The sequence below is a fragment of the Eubalaena glacialis genome, chromosome 5, assembly GCF_028564815.1.
Source record: "Eubalaena glacialis isolate mEubGla1 chromosome 5, mEubGla1.1.hap2.+ XY, whole genome shotgun sequence".
Lineage (NCBI taxonomy): Eukaryota > Metazoa > Chordata > Mammalia > Artiodactyla > Balaenidae > Eubalaena > Eubalaena glacialis.
This window is the reverse complement of record NC_083720.1, coordinates 26357172-26373799: the sequence shown is the minus strand read 5'-3', so window position 1 is coordinate 26373799 and position 16628 is coordinate 26357172. Positions and strand designations below refer to the sequence as shown.

The 16628-nt window shown below is 40.4% G+C and overlaps 1 protein-coding gene across 3 annotated transcripts in view; it reads left to right on the top strand.

Moving 5' to 3' along the window:
* Positions 1–325: 325 nt before the first annotated feature.
* The window catches only part of UGT8 (UDP glycosyltransferase 8), an 83473-nt gene continuing 67170 nt past the window's right edge, over positions 326–16628 (top strand). For 2 of the 3 annotated variants that reach the window (XM_061191137.1, XM_061191135.1), the window contains exon 1: positions 326–551. The gene's annotated coding sequence lies outside the window, so the exon portion shown is untranslated. Of the gene's footprint in view, positions 552–611; positions 634–16628 lie in introns of those variants that run through there. The other variant, XM_061191136.1, reaches the window with a different exon arrangement.

Genomic DNA, 16628 nt, shown 5'->3' with positions numbered 1-16628 from the left:
CGGAGGGCTCGCGAGCGTCCCACCCTGTCCGCCGACCGCCCGCGAGCATCCCAGTCCCAGGACTCTAAGCCCTCGCTCAGCCCGCGAGCGCGTGGCACGAAGGCGCGTCCGCATCCATGCCCCAGCCGAAGGAGCTGGAGGCGCTCGCAGCCCCAGGCGTCTGATGCGAGACTGAGCGCGTGGCTGACCTCGTCATGCCCCGCTGAGCCAGGCGCGGGAGGAGAGGGGCGCGCTCCAGCTCTGCTAGCCGCGCGCGAGGCGAGGCGGGGCGGGGCGGGGCGTGGCCGGGGGGGCGCGGCCGCCCGCCGAGAGCCGCGGAAGAGCAGGCGCGCCGCGGACCCGAGGGAGGACACGGTTAAAGCTTTGCCATCAATTGAGAGTCCGGAGAGCCAGTCCTAAGCTAACACACTAACTCTGCAGCCTTCCTCACGACCCCAAGCCACCGAAGGCGGCGACACCTGATCCAGCACACAAACGGGTCCCTTCTGTCCCCGGATACAATTTCGCGGCGGAGACACACTCAAACTCACGCGCAGCAGCCAAGAGCGGAGGTAAGCGGAGGGACCACGCCGCTCCAGAGGGCGGGAGGGGGGCGGGGCGGCAAGAGGAGAGGGGCGTTGTTTGCTCCCGGAGGTGAGTGCCGGGCGGATGGCTGCGACCTAGGGGTGGGGGGGTAGGGAGCAGAAAGTGCAGATGGGGTTGGACTGAGGGGGTTAGGGGTTGGGGGTGGGTAGGCTGTGGGGCGGAGGGGTGTAAAGGAGATCTTTCCTTGCTGCCCCGCTCGCGCCCGTGCTCCTTTCCCTGCCGTATGGCGCCCGTTTGAGGGTTCTCTCGCGTTTCGTGCGTGTAGGCTGAGAGAGGGGGTCACCCGGCGTGGATCTGGCCAAGGACCTTGCACTTGACCCTGGAGCTATGGGCACCGCGGAGCCCCCGCCGCCAGCCAGGGATGGGGGCCCGGGAGGTGCTTGGGAAACTCTGCAACTCTCCTCTTCTTCGTTCTCTCCCTGAGGGGGAACTAGACCTGGGTGCATTGGGGGTAGCGCGTGTCTTGGGGCTACACACGCACACGCACGGACACAGGGACCTTTCAGTGCCGGCAAGCCTGTGCGACCCCCTGGAATGGACAGTGGTGGCAGAGTCTCCGCGCGGATGCGGGAACCATATGGCGTGCCCTTGCTTTAGAGAAGCGTGTGCGGATTAGGAGGCGAGAGAAGGACGCGCTGCAGGAAGTAGGGCGCCTTCCACGGGCCGGAGGAGCGTCGAGGGGCCTGGGATGCGTGGTTTGGAGTTGTACGAGGCAAACTGCATCGGAGTGCGACAGGGCAAAAGGACAGTCATGCGTGGCGAGGGGGTTACTCAATCTGTATGTGTAAATTCGCTGGTTTAATGGAGGGTTTATGAAGTTGAGTACGGGGAACGTGCCACTCTGCAGCACTTCCTTAGGGAATGTACCACCTCTGTACCTTTACCTCTGGTTCCCATCGCCGAAAAGCAACCCCAAGGGGTTGGGGGGGCGGTGAGGAGGAGAGAAAGTGAGAGAACTTCTGAAAGTACTCTAACTCGGAAGGCTAGATTGTGTTAACTAGTCATTCTCACGGGGGAGAGGGCGTATCACAAGGGGGAGGAGTGGGTAGCATTTGAGTCACCTGCATTATGAACCAGTTTTAGCAGTAGAGGCAGCCTTTTATTTCAAGTGGGTTCCACCCAGAAACGATAGGAAAAACACTACTCTAAAAACCTTCGGTTTCCCTTGGGCTGTCATCTCGTACAATGAGTTTTTTAAGATTAATGAAGGTGTGGTAGTTTGGCTAGATGTCAGGTGTGCTGTTGTTTCTATTTATGATAATTTCATGTTCAAAGAAAAAAAAAAGTCTCTGCTCGGAATTGGTGTAATTGGTGTGCTTTATTTCCACTTACTCCCAGAAAAAAATGCCGCTTGAAGGAAGGCTAGGAAGTGCTTTTTAATTGGTATGTTAATAGTGTTAGGAGTAATCACATTTTATTCCCTGGAGAGTTTTAAATTAATGGAAGAGTCATGCACATCAATATTGTATAGTGAGGGAATCTGAACTTTGCGTTAATTGAATTAGATCATAAACCAGACTATTTTTTCTGTCTCAGAGAGAAACAGTGGACTAGTTTTCTCTTATGGAAACTATCTCCAGGCAGTTTGAGATAATTGCTTTTGGACTGTTTCTGTTCGGCAACTATTCTAGATAATTCTAGAGGGAAACACTCAAGTGCTATTTGATTTGCCTGTCACCCACAAGGTAAGGTTGACATCTTGTGTTGTGTGATTTAGTGCTATAGCAGTGTTTAAAAACTGCAATGAAGCATACTTCCGTGACATTTAGTAATAGCTTGATAGTATATTAGTAGCTCGGGCATAACTGAGTAAAAACTGTACTTGTGACTTTCTCTTGATAATACTATTGTAGAGATTCAAACTCTTTTTAAGTCTAAAATTTCCAGAGCTTTATGCTTGTTGTACTAATGCCTGGTGCGCATATTAGAATAAGTAAACCAATGGAGTAAAAAATATTTGTAAAAAAATTTATTTTTTGTAAAATCTTTTTTGTGGGTAAAGAGTTTGACAGTTCACATTTGATTTAAATTACTTAAAACATTTCATGGTACCTTATGAATAACTATCAGCTTAATTACCATGTAAATATTGATGGCAAAGGAAGAAAATAACCACACTCTCAATTGTCAGACTCCTTTTCAAAGTTATTTATGTGCTTATTTATAAGATAATATTGACTTGATGCTGTTTAATTCACATTAGATTTCCAAAGTACACCAGGAGAGTAAGAACTTTTGATTGTTTTTGCAATATGTCATAATATCTCATTTATTTGACACTGTCTGGGTTATTACTTATTTACATAAGCACATTTTCAAAATAGCTGACCCCTCACACCATTAATTACTGACACTTTAAAAAGTTAGCTATTAAAACAAGTAATTTCTAAATATTACACTCTTACTTGCTCCCTAGGATGTAAGTTAATTTTTTTTGTTGGACTGTCTTTATGAACATGAATTCATAAAGAATTGAATAGTGCTATTCCTTGAGGTGTATAGAGCTGTTTTTGTTTATAGTAAATGGCCTCAGCCTGCCTGGTTGAAATACTAGATTGGGGACAGAAGTACTATTCTTTTTTTTTTATGGTTTTTCTGGGTCCTCTTTCTGTTATCAGCTATCACTTTCTGCTGCTGTCAGGCTGTGAGCGGGCCCTGCTGCTCTATTATGTGTTGTCTTTTCTTTTCTTTTTTCTGAAATGATGTGGGCTATTGCGCGAGTATAAAGCCTGTGTAATTTGTGACAGGTACTTGCTGTTCTCATCCTTTGTTTCTGGGCTAGATAGTGAGCTCAATGGCTGAGGTTCCTAGAAGGGTAACTTCTATATAAATGGTTTTAATGTGTTTTTTTAATAGAAAATTTTGTATATGAGATCTTTAGAAGGGTGTCTTGATTTCAGACATTCAGTCTTCTGGAAGATCTTTGCTTTTCCGAGAAATTGAAGCAGGCTTTAAAAAAAGTTTACTTTTCTTATGGTAGGCCCAGATTGTCTTTGTTTAGGAATACGTGTACGATGATATTTTACATCCTGCTTTCTGCCGTTGAAATTGACTAGCTGTATGTAATGTTGGCACTATTTCTCTACTCTGGAAGCTAGGAATAAGAAGTGTGATTTGATAAGCCTGGTGCCCATACTTGAAGCTAGGTGAATCATTTCAGTATTACTTTGCATACCCACATATGGGGTTACATAATCAAATGAGTTTGAATAAAGTTGTTTAATTTAGTGTTGAAAACGGTGATAATCATATCTTCCTAATCTAAAGCATTTCACAAACATCCTTCTTTTTTTCAACAAATACTTATTAAAAACATACTATGCATTGGGCACTATGGTCCTGTACACTGGGGATATGCAGACACATAAGACCATGGGAGGACTCTGGGTTTAAGAGGATTAGATAGATAGAAAACAAGTTGGTTTCAATAAGTACAAAATAGTGCTATATGTTCTTTTTTTTTTTTTTAATTAATTAATTAATTTATTTATTTATGGCTGTGTTGGGTCTTCGTTTCTGTGCGAGGGCTTTCTCTAGTTGTGGCAAGTGGGGGCCATTCTTCATCGCGGTGTGTGAGCCTCTCATTATTGCGGCCTCTCTTGTTGCGGAGCACAGGCTCCAGACGCGCAGGCTCAGTAATTGTGGCTCACGGGCCTAGTTGCTCCACGGCATGTGGGATCTTCCCAGACCAGGGCTTGAACCCGTGTCCCCTGCATTGGCAGGCAGATTCTCAACCACTGTGCCACCAGGGAAGCCCAGTGCTATATGTTCTTGAGTGCTTTGATAGAGAAATGCAGAGTGCCCTGAACAGGCATTTGGAAGTGACCAGTTCTACATGGGGACAGAGACTAAAGAGGCTTCATAGAGAAGGTGACAACAGAGGAGTCAGTGTAGACAAGGGCAAGATCATGGAGGACTGTTTGCCATCCTACGGCGTGTGGACCATTTTCTCTTCAAGGTTGTTTTAAACAAAGGAGTGGGGAAAACACAGCTCTCCCAGCAGTCTAGAAGGATGGATCTGAGGTGTGAGACAGGAATAACAGGTTAGAAGGTATTGGGGTGATCTTGCTAAGAGAAGTTGAGGAACTTACATCAAAGTGGTGGCAGTGAGATGAAGAAGAGACTTTGGTCACACAGATGTTAAGGTGGTAGAATCTCTCAGATTAGGTGACCGGTTAGATGGTGGGTGGTATGGGAGGATGGGATAGGGACTTTAAAGGAGAAGCCGATTTGAGGACCAAGGATGATAGAGTTCAGCTTTGGACATGTAGAATATGAAGTGCTTATAGGAAATTCAGCTGGAGATGAGTGTCCGATGGATCATTGCCCAGAACTTCTGAGCAGAGAGGTCTGGGCTAGATAGGTAGGTAGATAAATGGATAGATTAACGGATGGGTGGATAGACTGACTGCTTTAGCCATTTTCAACATATAGGTGGTTGCAAAAAAAAAAAAAAAGGAAGTCAGTAGATCTTCTAGGGCAGGTTCAGAGAGTAAGATGAAAAAAGAGACCTGGGGAGATTCTAAAATCAAATTGTTGGCTAGAGATATAGGGAGCAGTAAAGAAGGAAAAGGTACAGAGTGAAAGTCGGGAGGAAAATTAGGGGAGAGTAACTTTTAGTAGCTGAAGGAGGAAAGAATTTCAAGAAATGAGGGGCTAAGTACTAAAATGAGGGGTATCAGACAGTCCTGGTTCTGCACCTGACTAGTATGTGACCTTGAACTCAGAATTTAGTTCCCTTTCCTCATTTACATAATGAAGATCAAAGTGTGACCTCCCAGGGCCACTGTGAGGATCAAATGAGATAAAGTCTATCAAGCTCAGTGACTGGAAGTTATCTGGTTTGTGTTCAATAAATGCTAGCATTTTTTATGGAAAACAGAACTTGGATTTGGTGATAGGTCTGTAGAGACTACTGCTTTCAGCAGTACTCGCTCTCAGGGTTTAGGGAGGGTGATTAAAAGATATGTTTCAGATGGAAACTTGATCATATTTATAGCCTTTGAGGAGGAAGCCAGTACAATAGGGGCACTTGAAAATTTTAAAGGGAAAAGAGAGAGCCATTGGAACATGTTCCTTGGCTAGGGGGCGGGGTTGGCTCAAGAGCTCTGGGGAGATGTTAGCTTCCTCAGGACAAGCCATGCTTCCACCAGCCTGGAGGGTCCACAGCATCTTTGTTGCTTTTTAAAAGCGTCTGGTAATCAAATCATAGACATTTTTAACGTCTTATTTAAGGTTTCTTGGTATTTAAGTGAGTTTAAGTGAGTTCTAGTTTCTTAGATAATCTAATAAGGACAAAGATTATTCATTTTAAAAGACTCTGAAAACAAAAACAAGATAGGTGATATTAAAACTGAACACAGTGTAATTTAATGTTTAATTCAGAAGGCATTTCCATGTCTAAGGCATGGAAGGCATTTCCATGGGGTCTTAAAAGTCAACACTATGGAAATCAGGTATTAATCTGTGTAATAGGGGAAGGACTGATTTGTAGATTTCTTAAAAAATTGAGCTGACCATAGTAATATTTAAAAATATCTACTTTTGGGGCTTCCCTGGTGGCGCAGTGGTTAAGAATCCGCCTGCCAATGCAGGGGACACGGGTTCGAGCCCTGGTCCAGGAAGATCCCACATGCCACGGAGCAACTAAGGCCATGCACCACAACTACTGAGCCTGCACTCTAGAGCCCGCGAGCCACAACTACTGAGGCCACGTGCTGCAACTACTGAAGCCCGTGCGCCTAGGGCCTGTGCTCCGCAACGAGAGAAGCCACTGCAATGAGAAGCCCGCGCACCACAATGAAGAGTAGCCCCCCGCAACTAGAGAAAAGCCCACGCGCAGCAACGAAGACCCAACGCACACAAAAATAAAAAAGTAAAATAAAATAAAATAAAATCTACTTTTTTCCTTAGGATTTTCTGTAGTTGGATGAAGTAATACTTTATATTAGAGATAAACATCTAAAATTAGATTTCTATTTTAATATGTATATATTTTTTTACCCTGTAATTAATGGGTATTTTGAAAAAAAACTTATATATGTGAATTGGTTTGGGAACCAGTCAACAATTGAACATGGTGCATAATGTTTACTAGTTGGTTTCTAGGCATATTGGTGATTAATTGGTTATAAATATCTATTCCTTTTTAGTTCAAATTAGTGAGTCTGTTTCAATACATGCTTATCAATATTCACTAGTTATCATTTGTTTATATATATATATATATATATATATATTTTTTTTTTTTTTTTTTTTTTTTTGGCTGCACAGTGCAGCATGCAGGATCTTAGTTCCCTGACCAGGGACCAAACCCATGCCCCCTGCAGTGGAAGTGTGGAGTCTTAACCACTGGACTGCCAGGGAAGTCCCTCATTTGTTTATATAACATGTAGCATAGTACGTAGTTTTTAGGACACCCAATAAATGTTTTCTGAGTAAAATGAAATTAGATGTTCAGTATTTTTAAGGTGAACTGAAGTCCATTATGTATGTGGTTTTTAATCTTTGATGACGTTCTTTCCCTGAAATTCTCTAGCTACATTTTTTGTTATCAGGACCTCTCTATTTTGGAGTTGAGTTTCAGTCTGTTATGCTAACTCCCTCACAGTGTATGGTCCCACTCTTGCAAAACATAGTGGTCTGTACGGGTGATTTTCAGTTTAGGACTTCTGACAGTTCCATGTTACATATTCACCAACTCAGTTTTGGACTCTATACTGTCCTGCTCAGGACTCCCTTACAGAGATGACAAGTGCCACATTGAAATTAACTTAGACGTGAGGTCAGCATTTAGGAGTGCAGAGCCCACACAAAAACAGAACCTTTGGATTTGTGAATGGCAGGGTATGTAGGACAGCCTAGGTCAGTTCCTACTCTGGTTGGAAATTTATGTAAGTATTAAAACGTTTGGATTAGATAGAAAGAGTGTGTAGTTAGGAACATTTCAGAGATACTGTGTATTTTGCTAATAGCTTTGTGCTATTTGTCTGAATTATTAATAATGGAAACAGTCACTATATTGGAGGTGTAATTTCCCTTGACTTGATTTAGAGAACAGAAATGAACCTTTAGGGATTCCAATCCACTAAATAAATTTACATTGTAACTGATTTGGTAAATATTTGCTTGATTTGGGAATATTATGAATACAAACATATGTGTAAAATTATTTTGCACTTTTCAATTCTATTTCAAAGAAATTTAATACTTGACACATTTTCAAGAGTTATACTTTTTTAGCTATTACATTGGCTATAACTTGCTTTAATAATAACCATGGGGCTGATTTTCTTTCAAGTGGTATATTTTAGTGTAAACAAAATGTTCCCATGGATTTAAAAACTTTTTAAAAAGTAGAATCAAGTGTATGAATATGCTGTAGTTTTTTATAATATGTTCCTGAAAAGTAGTGTAAAATTCAGTTTTTATATATTGAATCATATTTATAGAATTTAAAATTTTCAAAACACTTGAAAGTTAGGCAAAATTTTAGCTCTTAAAATACAGGTGACGGGTATACAGATGTTTTCTATATTAATCTTTATACTTTTCCATAGGTTTGAAATAGCCGACAGTCCAAAATATATGGACAATGATTTTAAAGCATATCCTATTTTAAAGGTACCCAGAGACTTTGCTTATTTAAAGCAATCTCAAAGTCCACCTCTATATAAAAGGAATCCCATTTTGGTTAATCTGTTTTGCAAATTCAGACTTTCCTAATGGACTTAAGCAAACACACACAACAACAACAACAACAAAACTTGGGGACACCTCTGTACCACATTGTAAATATAGTCACATCCACCATCTTAAGCGTGTAACATACAGGCTTAATCTGATTCTAGACCTCATCCCCACCTTAATATCCCTTATTCAGAAGAGAAGGCATTGACAGGAAGAATTTTTTTTTTTTTTTAGCTAGCAATGGAATAAGCCATCCAGTGGTGTTGCCTTCCTGCTTTGAGAGAGCTGCCCTGAGACTGGGCGGATGACACAGGCCCTGCAGCCCCTTGGCTGTGGCTTCTCCTTCTGAGGAAGGCCATGTGCTCTACATAGCCTTTGCATGTGTGCTGCTGTACCTGTGGTTCACATGTACTCGTCAGCCAATCAGGAGAGCAGGGCTTAGAGGAAAACTAGTCAAACAGGTTTGCCTGTCTACTTAGAAGGACGGGGTGGGGGGGGGGCGGGGGGCAGTGAAATTTGTGGATAAGGTCAAGGGTGAAACTATTTTAAGGAATATTAATGCTAATCACTGACTTTTTTCCTGGTTTTGAAAATACTTCAGGGACATTTGTGAGAATATATCTTAATGGAGCTAAAGCGAGAGTAAGGGAAACTGGAAGGAGAAATAAATAAGAAACAGGGAATTAGAGCAAGATGGAGAGTGGGCAGGGAAAGACAGTAGTGGAGGGGAAGAAAAAAACAAGAGGAAAAGGACGAGTGTCTCAGTGGCGTATGTGGGCTTTGTGTGAACCTGGAGCATCATAGCAGGAAACCATAGTATTGATCTGAGCATGAGTTTAATTAAAACCAATAGCTGTGATCCTCAATATCCCAAAGAAGGAACAGTCTACTGGCTCAGGGCTGAGGTTTACTAGGAATGTTGGTGGGAAAATGTAGTTACCATCTCAGACACTGCCTTTATGTGGGAAATTCTCAGTTCCTTTGAACAACAGTAAAATGTTACATTCATACAGCTTTTTTGTACTTTGCAAATTGCTGACTCATACATTCTGTCATTTTATCCTCATTCTGCCCCTGAGCATTGTCCGGTAGGTAGTCACATCTTACAAACCATGACCTGGGGGTGCAGAGCTCTGAAATCACCAGGACAGTCGGCAGGGGATTTGATGTTCAAACCCAGGCTCCTGGCTATTCATTTTCCCATGGGAATCCTGGCTTTCAGGGCTGTCTGTCGTCCGGCTGCCTTCTGATCACCCTTGTTTACTTCCTCCTGTGCCCAGCACGGTTCCATTTATTGGGTTCATTTCTCTCTTTAGGCATTTGCTTTAGGATACCCCACACCTGAACTGTTGTACTTTTTTTTCGTCTGTGCTTTCAAATTCTCATCCTTCATGGTTTCTGTACTCAGTCCCACCTCAGACTGTTGCTTCCCAGTTTCTTTTGCTTTTCCTTGACTTTCATGTCTACATTTGTCCATGATATTTGAACACTTAGTTACGTTAATTCTCCCTCTAAGAAGAGTATGCACAGTTAGAGTGTGGACTTTTCACTCTTAGTTTCCCCATAAGGCCTTGGACAAACATATTAATCAGAGGTAAGATATTTAAATGTAATTGAATGATACTTTCAGTGACTCATAAAGCAGGCAAGGAGGTAAATTCTCTAAAATGCTGTATGTATATTGATGCTTTTTTCCTTTTGTTTTTTTTCAAAACCACATATTCAAACTTGAAATGTTCCCTTCCTTTGTTTTTAAATGAAATGTTCTGTATAGACTGCTGTATCATTTAGTTATAACAGAAGAAAAAAGTTGGTCTGTAGAAAGTTTATATATAGTTCTTTGAACTCTTCATTATAAAATTTATAATGGTTTAGTAGATTTTTCTTTTAAAATTTACCTGGGGCTTCTAATGAATGGAAGTATATTCACAGCTAATTCTAGGAAAGGCTAATAAGAGGAAATAATGACAGAGATAATTATTTAGTTTTTAATTTGTATTTATATTTGAATATAAATATGTCTGATGTCAAAGAATAGTAGTTGGAAAAGAGAATGATTATACATATTAGGAAGCTCTGACTTCAGAAGCATTTAAATGCTCCCTTCTGCCCCCACCCCCCAGATAAGACCTTTTATATCAATTAACCAAAAGCACAGGCCGAGTTCTTTTCCCTCTTACCAAAGTTCTCTGGTTCAGAATGTCTCCTCTTCCATCTCTTCTGGGCAAGGCAGTAGGAGTAGGAATAAGAATAGATTTTAAGAACTCTCTTCAAAAAAAGGAAATTAATGGGTTAGATAAGACTATTATTAATAAGAAGTGATGCCTGACGCTTATTTGCCAGTTTAAAATAATTCTTGAGAGCATTGAGAGGTGACTGTTATTTTGACCAGCATATGCTTTAGAGTATACTTTTTGTTCACATTTCTAAACAATGCTAAATATGCAGAAACAAGGTCCTCTGGCTGTCCTGCTCCCTCTTTTTGCTGTCTCACTCTTTCATTTGTCTGCCTCTCTGGAGATAATGTCCTTGCCTTTGGTGGGGAGTTCAGAAGAGAAATCCCAGTGACTGGCTTGCAAATTGTCAGTAAGGATGTGGGTAGAGTTGTGTTTGGGGGGCTGGGGGAGGGTGGTAGAGTCTGCCCATCACTAGAGTAGGATCTGGTCATTTTATTCAAATCAGCCTGTATAGTAGTTGTCCAGCCTCTATACGAGCCCAACTGCTTTATGCTTTCTCATCATTATTTTTACCAGTAAAAGTAATTTAGCTTATCATTTTGATACTTCATAAATGCAGTCCTACTCTTATTCCTACTCTGCTCACAAGGCATGGAAGGGGAGACACTTTGAACCAGACATGTTGAATTCCTGGAGGTTTGTCTAGTGAGCATCTGTAACATATAAGAATTAATCCAGGGACTTCCCTGGTGGTGCAGCGATTAAGAATCTGCCTGCCAATGCAGAGGACATGGGTTGGATCCCTGATCTGGGAAGATCCCACATGCCGCGGAGCAACTAAGCCCGTGCGCCACAACTACTGAGCCTGTGCTCTAGAGCCCGTGAGGCACAACTACTGAGCCCACGTGCCACAACTACTGAAGCCCACGGGCCTAGAGCACATGCCGCAACAAGAGAAGCCGCCGCAATGAGAAGCCCGCGCACCGCAACAAAGAGTAGCCCCCGCTCGCCACAACTAGAGAAAGCCCGTGTGCAGCAACAAAGACCCAACACAGCCAAAAAAATAAAAAATGGAAGAATTAATCCAACCATTCGTTCACAAGCAGCCTATTATATGACAGAACTCCTCTGCCTTAGAGCCAAAATATACGGTGATTTTTCAAATCTAGTATAAAATTGAAAGGTTTTTATGTATAAAAGTGTAAGAAGGTCATTAGTAAGGCTTTTCAAAGACTGCTGATTTGCTTTGTGGATCCCAGAATTCAAGAAAAAGCCTGTTTTCTGACATGTGGCAGTGACAACTTTGGAGAGTCTTTATGTGGTATAGATAAGAGATACTGGATTAGGACCCAGGAAACCTGAGTGCTAGTTCCGACTCTGCCAATGAGTAACTACGAACTAGCCAAGTGATGCTTGGCAACCACCCGCTGGAGACCTTGTCCCTTTCTCTACAAATGAGAGGGTTTGGACTCAGTTATCTTTAGTTTTTAAATTGGGACTCTGATTTACTTCATAAAATATGAAAATACATATTTTAAAATATAGTTGGCATCATTTCATAACAAATATATTAAGTACCAATATTTAAACATATTAATATTATGTTTGCAAGACTATTAACAATGGCAATGATATACAAAAGACTTCTTTAGAGTTGCTTCGTTGTGTTGACTATCAAGTCTAATCCTAGATGCTTAGAAGCCACAAAACTACATTTTTACTTGTTTGTAAGGGAGTATCAGAGAAATGCATTCTCTGCCTACCAAAATCTTCCTCTTCTGGAGAACAGTATAAGGTTGCTGTTTTATCTGATACTCCATAACAACCTTCTCTTTGTGATTTGACTAGCGTTTTATGAGACAGCAGTGGGGAAGTTTGCTATTTGTTCACTCTACAGGACTTGCAAGGAATTGAATAGGGATATATCCAGAATTATTTTAAGTTTGTTTTTTGGTTATATTTGGCCAGACATTTTTGGTCCCAAAACATGTTTAAGATATCACACGGGGATTTATTTTGTGACTCTTATAATGTTAATGTAGATAATGTTAAAAATTCGCTTAAACTAGTGATATTAAAGAAAGGATATTATTAATAATAAGAGAAACAATCCCATGATCTTTTGTGATCCTAGTACATTTTTGAAGCCTTAAGATTCTCTAAGAAGTGGTGTATTGAAAAGCTGTTTCCCACACAGGTGATTTTGTCCCATTGTGGGAGAAGATAATTTGATCTGCATTTCCCCCACATTCATTGTGGTATTCTGCTGATTAAATCCCAATGAAAGAGTTATAAAAAGTCCTAATGAAACATTTTAAAACATTATTCAAATATCAGTTTTTTTAAGAAAGCATATACCTATGAGAACCTAAAGCCTCATACAAACTCAGTTGTATGATTTATGAAACTTGTCTCATTTGTTTAAGGATGAGATCAGAATCAAAACAAAGAATTTCCTTATTGTTTGCTGAATGTTGATCACATGATGCAGAAGCATGGAGATAACTGGTACCAGGCTGGTCTTGAGGAGGTGCAGAAAAAGAAATCCACACTGTATCTGTGGATATGGATATGGATAGCTATAAAATTGCGGTTTTTAAAACTGCAAACTTTTTTCTCTATCAGTGATTCTCAAAATGGTCCCTGGAACAGCAGCATCAACATCACCTGGGAATTTGTTAGATGTGCAGATTCTTGGGCCCCTCCCAGATCTACAGAATCAGAAACTGAGGACAGGCCTAAAAGTCTGTTATAACAAGCTCTTCAGGTGATTCTGCTGCATGCTAAAGTTTGAGAACCACTGATCTATGATACTAAATATAATCAGTTCCAATTTTCTCATGTGATGAAAAAATTTCTAATCATTTTAGGGACAAAAGAAAAATCTAGTATAAATTTCAAAATGTTTTCCTGGTTAACACTTTTCCTGGTTAGTTTTTATAACCTAAATTCATGATACTGTATTTTATTTACTAATTGGTTGTTTAGGGGTATTCAGGTATTCTTAGTTTTGCCAACACACACACACACACACACACAAGCTCCTCAATATATTAAAAGACAACAACAAAAAGTGGGTTGGATTAGTTTACTTTTGTGTATTTTGCTATGACTTTGTGAAAGTGTAGCTCACTGGTTCTCAATATCATAATCCCTTGGGGAGCATCAAAAAGAAAACAAAAAACTCTAAGACCTAGGTAGGCCTCACCTCCAGAAATTCTGATTTAATTGATCTAGGTTGGGAGCGGCAGGTTTTCAGGCGTCTCTAGTTTTCACGGGCTCCCCAGATGATTATATTGAGCAGTCAGACTTGAGAGCCACTGGAGCGTAGCTGCGTGTTGGAAGATTGGCTCACTTACCAAATATCAGTTCCCTAAAAAAATTGCATATTAAGTCCATTAGGTCCTTTCATTATTTTAAGCAAATTGTCTTTTGTTTATGTGTGATTGAAAAATAATTTGTTTTCCAGTAGGTTATTGGTATTGTTGACTGGTTGACCTCATTATTGATCACGTTTTATTACTCTTCGTTCTACCTCTCGGCTTGACTCTAAATCTTTGCTTACTCACAGTGTGGTGTGCACGCCTACAGCATCTCGTGTCACCAGAGAGCTCGTCAGAAAGAAATCATTTGGGGCCCCATACCAGACATACTGAATCAGAATTGCATTTTACAAGTATCCCTATGAAATTTGTCTTCACAGTAAGGATTCTCTAGAACATAAAGTTTAAAATCAGGGTGAATTTCATTTCTCTTCGTTTTTTTCCTCAGCATCCATTGATCTGGTCTTAACTACTTTTGTGAACCAAATCATTTCAGTCTCATTAAAGTTATTCTTAATCCCATTTTTCAGTAAGCTTTAGAATTGTAAGCGATGTTCCAGGCCATCTAATTTAGTATCTTCACCTGGCAGGTGAAGCAAATTAGGTGCAGAGAAATTAAATAACTTGGCCTAAATTACAAAGACTGTGGATTTGGGCATCCATAGATGCATGCCATATATATATTTATTTTTTTCTTTTAATTATAGGAACTTCATGATAGGGTCACTTAAAATGATTTTATTATCATAATATAAACAACTTGAAATGTGAGCTACCTGAAAAGACAATCTTAGGTTACCTAAATATGACACATATCCAAAACACCAAAATTTTAAATACACATTGACATTTATTTAAATTATCTATACAAAGGGACATTGCTAATACTTTACTAATACACTAATATTTCAAATTATCTTATAATTTGTATAATTTAGTGATAATGGGAAAGTAGAATATGTGATATTAAACTGAATGAAAATGGAAAGGTACCGCATGTCCTTATAAATTACTAAAACTGTATTCACACGCTCCTGAGAGATTGCAGGCACTTTGTCACAGGACATTTAAAAATATTTGGGGAGTGTTTATTTGTTTATTCTGGGTTCCTCAGGATCTGTGGTTGGGCATTGTCATTTTCTGAATCCCCAGGACAGTTGAGCTTTATCAGGTCTTTAAATTTCAGATCTACATGTCCACTGCATCACTTGTATTTCTCTTACTGCACATAAGGATTAAGTATGAGATCCTTGTCTCTCAAGCTGGTGGTTGAATTGCATCAAAATCTCCAGCTGCTTCTTACAATTGCAGATTTGGGGATTTCTCCCCAGACTTCATAATAGCCTGTGTGTTGAAAAGACCCTGGAATCTGCATTTTTAGTTAGCACCATGGGTGTTTCTTTTGGATGTGAACATTTCAGAATCGTTTCATTAGGCGATTAAATTTGTGTTTAATATAGTTAAATTTAATCACCATCATTGAGCATTAATTGGATACATATAATTTACTAGGTACTGAGTGCAATGTCTATTGGTATCCATATGATCCTATTTTTCTTTTCTCTCTTATTTTCTTGTTTTTTATCTTACCTTCCCACTTGATGATTTCAGAGAAGGATCCCAAGTGGGCCTGGGCCAGCTATCACTGTTAAGCGAATAGCATCGAGTTTCTCATTACAGCTTCACCACCCGTACTATAGATGTCTGGGAAGAGGTAACTGCAAATACTGGCAGTGTAGACAAGTGGTAAGTGCAGCTAGCCTGGAGTGTTACAACAGCAACAGCAACAATAAATGACAACAAAAACATTCCTTACAACTTCTCCTTCAAAAGGAGGCTTTTCCTGTACCCCTTGGCACTCATCAGAGGACCAAGTGCAGAAATGAATTTTTTGAACGGTATTGCTAATGGTTTATTTCCTTCAGTAGTTTGCATTTCTCTAGTTAAGCTGTGCACTTCCAAACAAATGTGTCTTTAATTTTTCTGAATGAATCAAAACCATTAATTTGATAAAGTGGCAGATTTTGAAAATCTGTTCTCTCTCTTTATTTACTGCCAACAGCCAACCGAATGTAGGGTTTTTACCCAGATTGCCCTCTTGATTAATTAAAGATGCCAGACTACTGCCAGATCACCCCTTTTTTCTGGTGGGAATCATTAACCAACAGCAGGTGGCCTTAATTTCCTGAATTATCTCTCCCCATCACCCACCCCAAGTCAAGGTGTTCCCACTTCACAGTGTGATTTTAGGGGACTCCTTGCTTTCATAGTTTAATTGCAAATAGATGGTCATAATTAACTTCAGAACACAAGATATTGTTTACATATGAAAGATGAATGTTTAAACCTGGGCCATTTAACAACTCTATAGCAATAAAGCTGAGTTTTCCCCCAGTTTGACCATAGGTACAATATGTTTTCTCAGCTTTGTTTTCTTCCTCTCTTCGCATGGTGGGATGAAAGTGGATTAAAAATGGATATGAAGCTCTGCAATATACTAGATAATTTCTTATCTCAGTCTTACTCTCAATCATATTCTCCTCATCTGTAAATGGGAACAACTATTTTTGCCTTTATCTCAGTATAAAGTGAGATAATACTAAAAAAGCCTGTGATGCAGGGAAGGTACATAATACAGCTCTTTTTACAGGCTGCTGTTTATTGATAGTTTTATGTTAGAACATAGATTTCAAGCTATGGGGTGACCAGCTCCTTCTGGTTTGCCCAGGACGTTCCCAGTTTTAGTGCTGAAACTCTACATCCTGGAAATGCCGTCAGTTCTAGGATGGTTGGTCACCCTAGTGCTGGAAACAGTGTCAAAATAACAATGACTCTAAGAAGGTAGTTGAGTTGT